The sequence below is a fragment of the Bactrocera dorsalis genome, chromosome 5, assembly GCF_023373825.1.
Source record: "Bactrocera dorsalis isolate Fly_Bdor chromosome 5, ASM2337382v1, whole genome shotgun sequence".
Lineage (NCBI taxonomy): Eukaryota > Metazoa > Arthropoda > Insecta > Diptera > Tephritidae > Bactrocera > Bactrocera dorsalis.
In genome coordinates, this window is record NC_064307.1 from 61578979 (window position 1) to 61591555 (window position 12577).

Consider the following 12577-nt stretch of genomic DNA (forward strand, 5'->3'; position numbering starts at 1 on the left):
AATATTAATTTTAATTCCCCTCTTAAATAATATAAAAAAAATGATTTTGTCACGTTGACAGGACTGTTCTTAATCACTATGCCAAATAGGAAGGCGATCTGTCAACCAGTTAGTTAACAGCAGCTGCTTAAGTCGGCGCATCTCAGTAGTTCGGTGCGATATCTACAATGGATAAAAATGTTGAACAAAGAATTTGTCTCAAATTTAGTATTTCTTACCAAATTTCGTGTACCGAATCGTTGCGAATGTTAGGAAAAACTTGTGGTGATTCAGCTTTATCAAAATCACAAGCCTACGAGTGGTACAAAGCCTTCAAAGACGGTCGAGAGATCGTTGAAGACATGCCTCATTGTGGGCAACTTTCAAACTCTTCAACAGATGAAAATATTAAAAAAGTGAAGGACCATGTAGTTCAAGCACCATACTTGAAAATCGTCAGGCAAGTGTTAGAGAGATGGCAAGAGGGCTCGACAATGCTCGCGAGTCCGTTCAAAAGATTTTGGTGGATATTTTGGGTATGAAACGACAAAAGCGCACACAAATCAAGGTGATGGTCATTATTTGTTTAAATAAGGAGTTCTATTTGGCCGTTTTGAGGCGTTTGCGTAAGAAAATCTGTGGATTTTACACGACGATAATTTGGACCGGACCAACGTCTAAATACTTTTCAATGAAATTATAATGTCATATAAAGCTTTAAGGAGTAAAATGCCTTTAAAAATACATACATGTTCTGGACTTGCATCTGGGTTTCTTTCTGAAAATATGTATACTGTGTAACGAAAATCATTAGTATTTTTGTTATACTCGTACTAAGCAAAATTTTTCCTAATATAGTTAATGTTTATATTTATTGAGAAAATATATGTTTTGATGTCATACAAAACCTGACGTGTAAATTTTTTTTCATTCACATATTATTGCTTAGAAGCCCTAAGACATTCAAATTTTGATATCAGATTTCATGCTTGTGTGCAATGGATTCATTGAGAGAACACTTCGTTAGGCAGATAATTTCACATTTTGCGCCGGTCGATTGGTCAGCAAGATCGCTACTATTCAGGCTTTGGAGCAAACCATGACGCGTGTTTTTCGCCAGTTAGCAGTCAAAATCCTCGAACGGGTCATTGAAAATTAGCCTCAAAAGATGCAGCATCTGAGACGTAGCCGCGTCCAATATTTGAAAGAGATAAACTTCCAAAAATAAAAGCCAAAGAATGTTCTTTTGAATGATAGTAAGCATTCCCCACTAAATTTGAAGTTTTTATATTTTTTCGTTAAAAAGTAGGGAACCTCGAAATAGATGAGCCTTTACATCCAATAAGTTTCACTCAATAGATCTCAAACTCAGAAGGCCACACTTTAATATATCACTCAGAGACATTGGCACCTGCTCACTCAACGATAAGCCATCCATATAAATTTTTCGCTTTCCACCACCAACCTATTATAATTTTCTCACCAATTATTGTCATTTTCTTAAATGAAGCTATGTGAAGTGTCGTTAAATTTTATTTCCTCACCATGCCTTGTCAAACTTTTCAACTTTCCTCAGTGTCAAGTTAAATTATATATGAAAGGCGTAATTTGGTAAAACTTTTCTAGTAAAATTTCATCCTCAATATTAGTGGCACGACACAGAATCATTGCCAACCACAATAAGTAGCGATTATGGTCTATTTCACTTAGCTGCGTTGTCGCCCCTCATGTTCCGCGTACCTTGCTGCCAGAAAGTTTCGCACATCAAACAAATGTGAAAACTATGAAAATTAAAATGAAAACTTTTCACTTTGAACTTTGGCCGTAGCCAAAAGTGAGAAGCGCATGAAACCACTATCTGTCGATCTGACTTATGTGTCATTCTAATTGGCTTTTGTGCGTCAAGTCAAGTCAGCGCAACCACTCGTTGTAAATACAATGCAAACAGTTTTATACTATGTGTAACGGCATTTGTATATATGTATGCGTATGAGATTTGCTCTTCACACACCGTCATCACATGGTTGGTTTCTATTGTGTCCGCTTCAATTCAGTGGCCATGTCAAAACTTTGGCTTCCACACAATGCGTCTCCATGCGACCTCCATCTGCATTTACGAGTCTGTTGCTGACACACTTCAGCTGTAATTTCACTCGATTTTGAATTTCCAACAGAATTTATTTTATCAACTAGAAATTCTGTAAATTCAATGCAACCCTGTGTACTTTATGAGCTTATAACTTTGGCCGCCACTGTTATGGAGTCATACCGTTTCAGTTGATGAAAATATGAAAAAGTAGGCAAACTGCCAAGTCCCTTTTGTAATTTGTTCATATGTATTATGAACTCAAAAAAAGTTTGGTTGAACCCAAACATTATTGCCTCAAAAATGCTAACTCATTTCCATTTTCACTAAATATATTATACATATAAGCCAAGGGAAGTTTTTCCAATTATGTATACTTCTGGGTTAAAATTAGTTTGGCTGCGCGCCAGTAGAACCTCCGTGTATCATACAAGGAATTTTCGATAATTTTCTTAAATTAAACAGTGTGTGCCGCCTTTTATGTCAGTAGGTAAGCACGTTGTGTCTATTTCAACGGTTCCAAAGTAAAATTTCCATATATTCTGTTGGTTTTCAAGCACCATATTCTTCACTTTTTTATATTTTTTGAAGAAGTCGAAGATCGTCCAGAAGGACACATGTCTTCAACGATCATTTGGATGGCCTTTAGGGCTATTTGATACTCGTAGGTTTGCGTTTGTGATAAAAGGGAATCACCGTAAGCCTTTTCCAACATTCCTAAGAAAACATACTGCAAGCTTAGGCACTAATGACCATCCTTTTATGGACTTAAATATTACTCCTGACTTTCAAACACATCACTGTATAAAAAATCGTCTCCTTAACTTCCATTATCCATTTGGAGGTGGCTTCAAATGTATAGAACCCTACTCCTGTGGATCAAAGCTGGACTTCCAACACAAATAACAGTCGGAAATTGGCCAAAAATCCAGAAAACATACGAAAGCAAAGTCTTTTCTCATCAAACGTCCCAAGCATCCTTAAATTTCAAGACAATCAGAAATTGTTCTTTAATTTTTCAAAAAAAAATTGGCCAAAAATTCAGCAGACGCGCTGACAGCATCCAATTATATGCACTTTATCTATTTACTTATTTATTTGAACTTGTTAGCCAAACGGTTAGCGCATACGCGATAATAATACAAAGTACGTGCGCAATAATAAGTTGATTATTATCATTTTTATTTTGTTACGCGTATTCCTCCGTTTACCGCACACACTTACATACGCAGAACTATCAAATTTTTCCGACTCACGCACTCGCTTGCGCTTTATAGCTCGTTACGCTAAACGTTGCATGAAAAATGCATTTATCAACGTTTTTGCGGCAACAGCAGTATGGCAACAAAGCAAAACCGTGGTAACGGATGCACTGGACGCAGCCACCGCAGTTGGCCACTTAACACACAGCAACAACGGAACAAAGCGAAAAATTGAGCAGTGCCAGCACGCGAGCTGACTTTCGCCAAAAATGTTACACTACACAACTGAAATATTTATGAGTGCGAGGCAGCGAATGATGAGGAAAGGAGTAACAAAAAATTGTAACAGCATAAACTAAGCATAAAAGTAGCAGCAGATAAATCAGCAGTGGCTAGATGGAAAAATACTTGGAAGCTGAGGATATTAAAGAAAAATGGAGACATGATGAAGTATAAAGGAAGAAGGAAGGAAATATTAAATAAAGTGCATATGTGCTGGAAAATTGTCTTTTGGACTTGAAAAGTATTTCGGGTAGTTTATTTCATAACGGTTCCACTGATGTCTGTTTTAAAATATACTTAAATTAGTTTAGGTTATATGGCAGATACTAAGATAGGATTGAGAAAATGTAAGGCAAATAATTTTAGGCGTTAGATCTGTTCCTAGCTCAGCTGTATGACAAAATGTGTGAAATCATAAGAAGTAAATATTGAGATCTTTCTACTTCATCTTCTTCTAAGCAGCTTCTGCAACTGGTATCCGGTAAAATATCTAACATTACTAGAGGCCAATTACCAGTTAAAACCCACACAATTACGAGAAGCCTAACATTGCTGTGGTCGAAAAGTCTCTTACGATTTACGTTCGATCAAAGTTCTCTAGCTACAGTATAGGTACCGATATAACAATTACCAGTTAAAACCCATACAATTACTTTGCTGTGGTCGAAAAGTCTCTTACGATTTACGTTCGATCAAAGTTCTCTAGCTACAGTATAGGTACCGATATTTACCAATCGCTTACCAAGGTTCCGCAAAGCCCAGCTACGCAATAGTAACAGGCAAGAGCACAGCGAAGCTCCGACCCTTTTCCATCAACGACGGCACCTTCGACCAACTTCCCCACCTTTCCTTCAGCTTTATAGTTGCTTGTAAATTTTCCTATGGGCTGCTATATAAACTAGTCTTACTCAGTAAAACTTCGTTGATAGTGAGATCAGACATTCTTTAATCCGTAGACGGTCACGGAATTCAAAACTACTACTATATTATTATATTAGTCAAGAGAGAGCCAAGAGCTTAATAGTCTTAGGAATTTCAAAAACTTCCAGAGAGAGCCCGAAATATTAATTATCTAGTTTAGCTTTTCTTTGTTTCATATAGTCTGCTTCGTATTCATTCTTCATAACTCAGGTTGTGGAACGATCATATTAAGAATGCTTCATTTTTAATCGTAAATGTATTTCTCGGAAAAGAACCCTACAGGTTTTTCATGATCAAATAAACTCATAAATTATAAAATACAGTTACTGTTACTATTTACTTTTTGAATAAAGTGAACAATTTTGTCACTAGACAGGGTTATCACGTTATTTAATGCCATTGCTAAAACAATCTTATCGACATCGCAGATTTCACCCATTTTTCACGGCCAAAGTTACTAAAGCAAAAGCTGGTGCTGCAAGCCAAGGATTGTCAGGTGGTTGTACACCGCGACCATGCGACCCATAATCATCGTAAAAGCATCACAGATTTCGGTAGGGCGCCAACTATCGAAGCTGCAACGACTTCCATGCATCCGCGTTGTCGGGTGCCATGCGTACATGCCCGACGACAGCACTTGAAGTTATGCTTGAGCTAACACCACTTCACCTAGTAATCGCTCAGGTAGCCAAACGCACATTACTTCAAATTACACTAGAAGGGTTTGGCACAGGTAAGGTAATCTCATCTCAGCGGATGAAGGACTTAAGTGATGTATTGCCATTGGCTTCTTCCAAGCATTACCAAAAGGTTACACTTCACCAAACGGCTGAATGGAATGTGTAAACTCTCGAACTACTGCTTAGAAATAATAGTATGGGAATTTCTCCGAACATATTTCAAAGTCTTTGCTATAAGTCGGTGCATTGAGATAAACCTCCAATGAACTATCGCAACGAACGTATAATCATACAGGAATGTAGAGAATGGCTGAACATTCTATCGGAACGTAACCAAGTGCACCTTATATGGGTACTCGGCCACTAAGGGATAGCTCGAAATGAACTGGCTGATGAGCTCGCCCGCTACGCAACTTCCACTAACATGGTAGGACCTAAACCACCTGATCCACAAGGGGGAAAGAGTAAGCAGAGAGAGGTATTGGCAACAATTCCAAGGCACTCACGATGCCCAATTGCTAATGAAAGGTTACAACTCAGCAAGTTTAAATATGTAATCAGTATCCCTAGGGACAAACTTAGGCTACTTGTCGCTTTCTATACTGGCCGCTGTAAACTGAAGAAGCACTTATAGATTCTTGTGCAAATTGCCGATTCTGCGACAGGGAGCCTTTACGCTCCAGAACACCTGCTAATTGACTATATTGTAGTCTACAGACGCTGGATAAAGGCCCTCGGATCCTTGCTTTCAAATGAGAATCCCATCTCCTCACTAGCACCTAGCAGTAAGTTAGAATTTATCGATATGCTAAGGCTAGGAGGATCGTTGTGACTTAAGAGAGGGCATAATAGACCTTAAATCGCGTTGCAATCCTCATCTTATCTTTATCTTATCTTATGAAATATAAATTAAACTTAAAACATCACATTGCCTTCATACTTTATAGACAAGCATTTCCCCAAAAACATTAATTTACGCTTTTCTCAACTCGCTTGTCTCACCCAGTGCTCAGTCGCCGTGGGCTATCAACGTCAGTGCACCAGGAATATATAATTTGCTTTAAAATTAGTTATAATGCCGGCTTGTGGCGTACACTAAACCCAAGCATAAATCCAAAAGCGGACTAAGAGCGAAAAGCATTGTTTAGTTAGCGGCAAAAGCGCACCTCCGCGCCACAACATACATAAATATGGCGGTTGGCAGGAAAGTTTGTACGCGGCGGAAAGTAATATTTGCACTCCTGCGGCTGTTTGTGCATTTCTAGCTATTTAAGCGGACACACACTTGCTCACAAGCGTGATTGCTTAAGCAAATAAACGTATACAATGTATTTATGTGCATAAGACTGGGATTCATTGTTCCGCCAGAAGCTTACCTCATACATATGTAATTCAGCTTGCCTTGTCTGACTAAGCAAGTTGCCTCCTGCAGAAGTGCCACATAGGCATAAATATGTTTCGCGGCAACTTTATGCGCATAATACACTGCAACTTCCTTGAGCTGTCAAAAAGACATGTAAGTAAGTAAATTTTAGTTAGAGAAGGGACTGGAGGCCAGAGAATCCGGTTTTGATCTAGATTGAAAAATTAATAAAAATTTGCAGAATTGGAGCAATAATCTTTAACGATTTTCACAAACTATATATCTTTCTCACTTTTTTCCTTTCTTTTTCTCTCGTTTTCTATCTTTTCCTATCTGAATTCATGCTTGGAACTCAACTGTCCAGCAGAATAATATGAGAGCAACAATATTTTACGATTTCTTCTTTCCCTACTTTTTCCTGACTATCTCTTGGTCTCTCTTTCCCTCTCTCTCTTTTTGTTTCTCTTTTTCTTTCTCTTTCTTAATTCACGTCTCGAAATCCGCAAACAGAGTTTTCAGAACACCCCCAGTGCCTAACGACAACATCAAATGAAAACGATCATGGTCCAAATGCTATGATTCGTCGCCACGCCGGAACAGGACAGTTACTTTGGTCAGGAAATCCTTTATTATGAGGTGATTCCCTACAGTCAAGCTCTTAATTCGAAAGGGTACTATCAACAGTAGAAACGTCTGTAGGAAGCAGTCACCAAAAGTGGCCAGCTTTGTTTAAAAGGAGTAAAGTTGCGATTCATCAGGATAAAGTAAAACAACTAGATTGAAAAAGTAATCGCCAGAACCTCTAGGAGTTTGGCTGGGAGTATCGACAAAACCATAGTATAGATCCAACATTAAATGATAACTATCTCTTCCTGTCTATGGCAAGTGATTTTACTGATACAAAATTTTCCCAAGAGAAGCTTGTGAAAATTGACTGTTCCAGTTTTGGCGAAAGGATAGAAGGTTTCTATAAGCACGGCACTATTAAAGCACCTAAAAAATGGCAAAAATTTATTAAACAAAACGGTACATATTGGGCCTAAACCGAATCACTCAAGCTATGCTTAATAAAAACTACGATTACTTGAGCTATATGTTTTGAATATCTCACTGGCTTTGACTTTGATTTTGACCGCCAGTGTTGTGGAATTACGGCTTGAAACACTTTAGTATGTATTGATAGATTTCTATTTTTAATTTTTGCTAACTGAATGTTTAATAAAGGCCACGGATATGACCTGTACTAAACGCTATATTGATATTTTGTTTATTACGATATATTTTTAGCTTTAGTCAATTCAAACGGTACACATGACGCATATATAAACAAAACAAAAAAATATTAATATTCAACACCTGTACTACAGACGCTAACACTGCTACCACGCAAACAATTTATTTGCTCCCACACCAATGAGTACTTGAAATATACCAAATGAGGCGCAATATGTACTCATACGCCGTGGCCGACCCGCACACATGCGTTTAATCAGCAACTCATTGTTGAGTGCAGTGATTTCGGTGGGCCCCTGCATTAGCATAAAAGCTAACTTAGATAAACACATATCTACATTTAGATATGCAGACAACACATACAGTTATATAAGTCGATATCTATATCGAAATATCCAATCAATGTCAAATTTGCAACGTGCAGCAGTGAAGTGACTGCCGCCACCCATCAATGAACCGTGATATGTAACAGTAGCGCAACTTTGGCACAAAGTCATTTCATATTGATTATATTACACATTTGTGGCTTGATAACTGCACGAGCCACTACTTTTCCTTTACATAATAATTATATATGCATGTGTATGCAATGATATGCTAATATTGCCCACACCAGAGTAGGCATTTGGCTCGTGTAAACACTAACCACACAATATTCGAATTACAGTTACAATGAAATTCTCTACAGCAGGCCTACAATACCAACAACAAGTTGACAACGTACGCACATATTGTAATTAAATTACTCGCATTATTGGTGAGTGTGCGGTACAAATCGCAGTTTGATTGGTGGTCTCGGCATGTCCGTGTGAGTACCAGCTTAATTTATCCAAAGTACAAGCTGACTGGCAGTTGGGAAACTAGTTTGGTAACAGTATAACCATAACACATGTGTGTCTGCTTTCGCAAAATTACATACATATGTATATTGGCTTGGATTTAGACTTACAATCGGTGAATAACTTAATTTTGCGGGATCTTTGGTAGTTTGGAAACCCGAAATATATTTATCTGAGCCTTATTTATAGACACACTAACTGATATAATGCAATATGATTTTAAAAATAAATTGTTACAACTTTGCTTCTGCCGTTTTCAAATAGATGTCTCTAGGCTTTTATATCGACCTTGGACATTTGTGTCAACATTAACCCAACAAAATATTTGTAGAGATCTATTTGCACCCCAAAGTTATTCTCTACTGAAAATGTCAGTTTTTGAGCCGAATTCTCGACATTTGCGAGAAATTTTACTTTTCTTTCTTAATTCCAAGAAAAGTGCGGCTGAGGACCCGTCCACACTGGTGGCATTTGTCGCTTGAACTTTAAATGTTAGAAGGAATCTCAGAAAGTCCATGGAAGTCCAGCTGAGTACTAGAGCACTATTTCTGACAAGACTATGCTGTTAATTCGAGGCAAGCCAAATATCAGACATAGTGCATATTGGATTTTAGTCAACTTTTACGACAGGCATACATTACTGCGGGCAAATTGTACACCTTGTTCGCTGAGTGACAGGCACTCCTCTATCTGTCTCGATTAGTTGAAACATTAAAACGTTAGGTAAACAACACGATTACTTTCTGTATCCACTTTTTCGAAATTTTAGTATATTACTCGGTTTGCTAATTAACTTAATTGAGAGCCTGGCTGAAATGCAAGTTATATAAATTAGAACTATAATTGAGCAATTAACAGTTAATTGATTGTAAATTGAGTAGTTTATTTTTTATCTCGATTTCCATTTTATAGTCTTTTCGTTCTGCAAATTAATTTAGTGCATTAAGATTATATTTGAGTAACTATAATAGTTTCTGCCTTTCAAATAGCCGGCTACTCCACTAACGGTGGGCTCTATTAAGGATCAGCTGTTATATTTGGTTGTGTTTCTACATTTTGTATTTTTTCTGATGACTCAAATTCAACAGCAGAATGCTATTTTATCAATACACACAGCCGAGTTTACAGCCTGGACAACAAACAGCAGTGTTAAACTCCGCCAAATTAACAATTTGGATCTAAAGTAGCGCTTTAATCGCGCAATGGCTGGTTAATTTATCCATTAGCTCCCTTGTCATTAAAGCATAAGCAAGATTATTCTTCTTTACTGGCATAGACATAGATTATAGCCGAGTCAATTCTTCTCTCCGCTACGTGGCGCCAATTGGGATTCAAGAAAACCAGGTCCTTTTCCACCTGATCTTTCCAACGGAGTGGAGGTCTTTCTCTTCCTTTCAATTAATATGATTTCCTATATAATGCATTAATTGACTCAATTAAAATTGTTCTTGTATAATTTGCTAATTAACTCAATTAAGAGTAATTTTACAGTTAAGTTAATGCTTTAATTAAAAAATGAGTAGTTAATTGATTGATATCTCGATTAAAGAAGAAGAAAAAATCAACTTATAAAGGATACGGTTACTGTATGAAAATTTAAATTACAAGAAAATTAAGGCTCAACAAATTAACAAGTATACAACCGACATAGCTGGCAAATGAGGTTATTAGCAATAGCAAAATATATATTATTAATATAATCAACCTTAATTAAATCAATTAAGATTTTTCATGTATAATTTGCAAACTGAATCAATTACGAGACTGACCGAAACGGTAGTTATATAAATTAAAACTTCAACTAGGCAATGAGTACTTAATTGAATGCAAATTGAGTATTAATCGACTTAAATCATAGTGCTTTGAATATTATTTTAATTCAAAGAAATCAACCAATAGAGAAAATAATTAAATTAAGGAAATTCCCATTGACAAACAATTGAAGACACATCAATTTGCAGCTCCCCACACCAGAGCTCTTACACCATAATCCGCAGCTATTAAGATACAAAGTTAGCAGACACTGAACTCGAGCAAATTGCGCAACTCAGCATGAGCGTTGAGTACAAGTGCGCAAAAATACGCAGACACAATCATAACAACAACCGCAACTAATTAAGGCAACAACAATAACAACCAAAACCCATTCACATATCCGTGCAACTAATGAGTTTGTTGGCCTTTCAAATGAAATGTGTTTATGGCTTTAGCAGCTGTTGCCAAGCATGCAATTCGATTTGTAGTTGTTGTGGCTGCTGCCTTTGTTGTTGCAGCTAGGGCAAACGTACGACTTGACAGCCAAATTTGCAATTATGAGTTTTTATTATGTTAAGCAATAACGACGACAGCCACTAAAATGGCGACTGCATTCGAAGTGGCAATTGACCCAACACCAACAGCAGCACCAACAACAACAACGTAGTGTTTCTAGTGCGCTGCTAAGGGACACAGCGGGATAGTGGTGATATGGCACCTTGCGCAATTTGTACTTGAAACGTGTTGGCTTTCATCTAATCAGCGCACTGACAATAATTGACATTTCAATTAAAAGCGACGCCAAGCAGAAGGCACGACAAGTGAAAGCGGACGAAGTGCAAAGCAATAGGGGTGTAAAAGAAGGAAGGATAGAGCAGAGAGCCACACCGACATTTGGTGGTATAACCACACCAAACTAAGCAAGTTTTCACACATAATTATGACAACAACTACAACAATAAATGTGAGGTCTTTAACATAACAACAATGTTGAAGATAATTGCGCGCACTGTGACAACAAAAACAACATTAGCAAGGGTAAAAGTCCAGATAAGGGTACGAAGAAGAGCTGAGCAATAAAAAGTTAGCGCTTATATGTGGCTGACTAGGTGCGCTGGTGGCATATGGCAGGCGAAGTGGCGGCGAACTGCGTTTCTAGCAAGGCGCGTCCACTTTGTTTTTAGATATAGTATATATGTATCTTTATATGTATTGTTGTTAAACATTTTGTTGTTTAATAATGTCGTTGACATTGTTGCTGTTGCATTTACTGCAATATAAGCTGAAGTTGCCGTTTTAATAATCAGTTTATTGGCGGCTATTAACACCAACATCAACGCTGTTAGCTGTGGTAGGCGAACCATTTTAGCGGTGGTAGCGGTGGTCTATAGGTACATGCGTCCATGAATAATACCTTTGGTAAAACTAAGTCACCATATCCAGCTATTATCTAGTTTACCGACAATAGTTATATATATAAGTCCAGAAAAATATTTTTGCATTACATTGAAGGTTTTTTTAGCATAGTTAGGAAGATCCGATTTCTGTCAAATATGTTTTGAAGGAAGTTTCATAATGCCACTCACATAAAAACCGTCGTCACATAAAATGTAACGTAATACTCGATTTTCACAAGCTTCTCTTGAGGCGATTTTTTTTCGCTAGCAAAATTATTCGCCATTGACAGAAACAGATGTAGGAATCACTTAAGCCAGTTCTGGGCGATAAAATGTATGTAAAAGAACTACCAATCCAAGCTGCCATAGCTTCTGGTGAATTACCATCGATGTGTGTATCTTAGCGTTTTACTGACGGAACATAGATCCTTTCCTATTGGCTGAAGCTGACCACTTCTAAGCGACTGGTTCCTTCTTTGTAGCACCGGTCCGAATTAAGAGTTTGACCTTACGGAAGCAGTTCACACTAGATTATTCCCTGCCAGCAAACACGTAGCAAAATATTCCTGTCTGACAATGCTGTCCCCTTTCCGGTATTTGAAAAAGCTGGAAAGAGTTAAGGTGGAACGGCATATATATTTCTTGAGTTTCCTGCAACGACTGGAGGAGCTTAGCTGTCCGGAATTTGCTCTTTGTTGGAGCTACTGTTCGGACCAAAAGGCCTTTCTATTCGGCATGAGTGGAGATCGGAGTGGTTCGTGGCTGGCCGCAGGGTTCCATCTGTGGTCCATATGTATATCATTAGGACTCTCTGTTTGGACAACTCGAGCCACTCTGTAA